The 3211-nt window shown below is 57.1% G+C and overlaps 1 protein-coding gene across 1 annotated transcript in view; it reads left to right on the top strand.

Annotated features, from left to right (window-relative positions):
* The window catches only part of ABHD8 (abhydrolase domain containing 8), a 10424-nt gene continuing 7213 nt past the window's right edge, over positions 1 to 3211 (top strand). The window contains exon 1 of the mRNA XM_014962110.1: positions 1 to 334. The gene's annotated coding sequence lies outside the window, so the exon portion shown is untranslated. The remainder of the gene's footprint in view (positions 335 to 3211) is intronic.

Genomic DNA, 3211 nt, shown 5'->3' on the forward strand with positions numbered 1-3211 from the left:
TAGGAGGGATTTAAGGGGCTTTCTATGGCTATAGACTACAAGGACAAATAGCACCCCCAAACCCCCCCAGCTCAGTTATGAAGCTGCTCATGGGGAGAAGATGGCAGGAGAGATTTCGGTCTAAGGGGGATGAGCTGAGCTGAGGGCATTGCTCCATCCTTCCCTCCAGACAGGCAAAAAAATGTAATCGGAGGAGCTGCAAAGCAGCCTGCCAGCTCTGGCACCCTGCATCCCGCTGCCTCGGGCATCTCTTCCTCTCCCCGCTTTGCCTCCTGCAAGATTCAAGCCTTTCCTTCGCAGCCTCGACTCCTGACAACCCTTGTCAATAAATGAGGTGAGCATCCCCCTTCTGTCTCTCCCTCTTTGTGCAGATGGGCTCGGGGCGCGGGCTGCCATGTAGGGTATGTGCTGGAGGGGAGGAAGGTGCTCTGCACGGGGAGAAAAATGGCCAAAATAGGTGGTTTTTTGTGTTTTGTTTTTTTTTCTGAAGCTGAGGATGGGAAGGGATTCGAAAGGTGAGAGATGGGATTGCGAGGAGAGAAGGGGAGCTGGGAGCCTTGCAGCGGCACGGCATCGCTCACGCTTAAATAACCCTGTTATAACGAGCACAATTTGAGCTGGGGGGGGGTTATAAAAAAAAGCTGCCCAGCAATAAAACTTGAAAAGGGTCGGCTTCTGTTGTGATGCAATTGCAGTAAAGGATTGCTGGCTCTGCCCGAAGACCCGCTGTTGCTATGTTGCGTGTCAAATCTGCTGCTTGGATTTTTTTTCGGTTGGAGAGATGGAGGGGGCACCTGCACGCATCGCTGCCCGGCGGAGGGGGCAGGGTTTTGCTTCTTCTCCTGCCTCCTTGCAATGGTTCCTTCCCTCTCGCTGCCGGGAGGAATCCAACCCGGCTTTTTCTGCTGCTATGCAGTGGAGAGGTGGGGGGGGGTTTGCAATCCCCCCTGGAAAATCCAGGAGGCTTTGGGAAAGGTTGTGGGGGGGGGTGGTGGTGGTGTTAAAGCAGGATTTGGGTGGCGGAGGTCAGGCACAGGCTGTGCATTGTATAAGCTTTTGTTTCTCAAGGTCTTCTGCCTTCCTAAAGAGAGCGGCGTGGCAGGCAGCCAGCGGCGGCTCCAGCCTGCCGTATGTCTTACAGACGGCTCTGCTTTCCCTCCCGTGCCCTTTCTTGACTCAAATGCCATTTCTCCACGTCCTGCGGGCCCTGGGTGACGCCGTGCTGCCCGCGGACAGGGATCCATCCCGGGAGGCTGCCATCCCTGCCCGTGCTGAGGATTCAGGGCTGCCTCCTTGGTTTGCTATTTGTACCACTGCTAAAGCCTTCCTGCCTGCTTACTCCTGACTGTCCTGATAAAGCTGCTTTAATTGCATCAGGAGGGGGAAGCCAGGCTTGACAGGAGAAATCCAGGTGCTAACACCGGCTAAAGTGGCTTTTTCACGTTCCCCCAGGGGGAAGTTTACTTTGTGGGTCCAAGACTGAGCAGCATAAAACATTTTCTTGTGTGTATCTGAGGTCGGTGCTTAAACCAGCGGTTGGTTCTCTTTATGGTGTTTCTCGATGCTGCAGTTTCTCCCCTCTGCAGGGAGTGAATGACTGGGGGGAGGCTGGGAAGAGCGTAATAATATTTGCCCGTTCCTCAAGAGTGTTGTGTGTCATCATTAATACTCCGCGAGCCCCGGAGGGAAGGGATTAGAGCTGAACAAATTATTATGGCAGGTCGGATCCTGGCTGCAGCGCATCTCACGCTCCTCTCTGGCACCTCTCCTCGGAGGATTTGCAAGGAATTAGCAGATTGTCGAGTCCCTGCTACTCCCCATGAGGGTCCAGGGCTCGGTGTGGAGAGGGGAGCGGAGGTGCTGGGGCGTGATGGGGGGTTTGGGGGGGTCGTGGCCATCAGCTCCGGTGCTGAGCCCCTCTTGCACTGCAGTAAACGATGCTATGGGCTCGATTATTGGGGCCAAATGTTTACCAGGACTTCTCTCTCAGCAGGGGTGGGCCCTGGGGGCCGTCATGGAGAAACGTGCAGTCCTTTCTCCTGCCCACAGCTCCAGGCCTCCCCAGCAGGGACGGGAGGAGGGTATTTTTGTCATACCCAGCACCCTGGGGGTCTGGGACATCAGCTGTCCCCAGCAACCTAGTGGGGACCCCTGTGGGAGGCAGGACCAGGAGGATGTGTGGGGCAGGGGAGACCCTCTTTTCTGCAGGGCTGGCAAGGGAAGATCCAGCTTGGCTAGCCCAGCCTGGCATGGCTGTAAGCGTGCCCACGGCGTGCTCTCGCATCCCTGGGGCAGATGTGGTGTGAGCACTGCCCTGATACACCACCCCAGGGGCTCTGTGTCTGCCTCAGGGGCTCTGTGTCAGCCCCATGGGCTTCGTGTTGGCCCCATGGGATTCGTGTTAGCCCTGTGGCCTTTGTGTTAGCCCTATGGCCTTTGATTTAGCCCCACAGGCTCTATGTCAGCCCCACAAGCTCTATGTCAGCCTCACAGGCTCTGTGTTAGCCCCACTGGCTGTATGTCAGCCGTAAGGGCTTGGTGTTAGCCCCACAGACTGTACGTCAGCCCCATGGACTCAATGTTAGCCCCACAGGGTGTATGTCAGCCCCATGGGCTCTCTGTCAGCCCCATGGGCTCTGTGTCAGCCCCTCGGGCTCTGTTTCAGCCCCACGTGGCTGCCTGTCACGTTACCCCGCCGGCCTTTCCACCCTCCACCCTGCCATCTCGCATCCCGTCCCATTTTTCTCCAGCTGTGACATGGTGCCATCAAGTTGTATAAAATCTGAGGCGCCGCAGCCCAAAGTAGGTCAGTAAGTTGGTGTTTTTTTTCCCCAGCTGGGTTCTTCACAGCAGCAGGGAGGGAGGGTGAAGGCAGAGGGGTTCTCTGAAACGATGCCTGGGCCTGGAGGCAACAAATCATCCTCCTGGGCTTAATCCCCAGCATCCCCCTCTGTGCTGGGAGCGGTTTCCTGGGGGAAAAATGTGATTTTAGGGCAAGGGGGGGGTGGGACCAGGATGTAGGTAGCAGTTTGGGGTGATGCCATCCTCCTGCCCAAGCCTGTGCCCGTGTCCTCGGCCTGGCGGGACGCGGTGACCGACGGCGGGTTCGCGCCGAGGCCTGACTCATTGTTGTGCCTGGCCTTATGTAAGCTGTGCCGAAATCTCTGCCGGGGGCGGCGATGGAAGGGAGCTGGGATGGAAGGATTTGAAG

The sequence above is a fragment of the Calidris pugnax genome, unplaced genomic scaffold, assembly GCF_001431845.1.
Source record: "Calidris pugnax isolate Ruff unplaced genomic scaffold, ASM143184v1 scaffold896, whole genome shotgun sequence".
In the NCBI taxonomy this organism is placed as follows: Eukaryota; Metazoa; Chordata; class Aves; order Charadriiformes; family Scolopacidae; genus Calidris; species Calidris pugnax.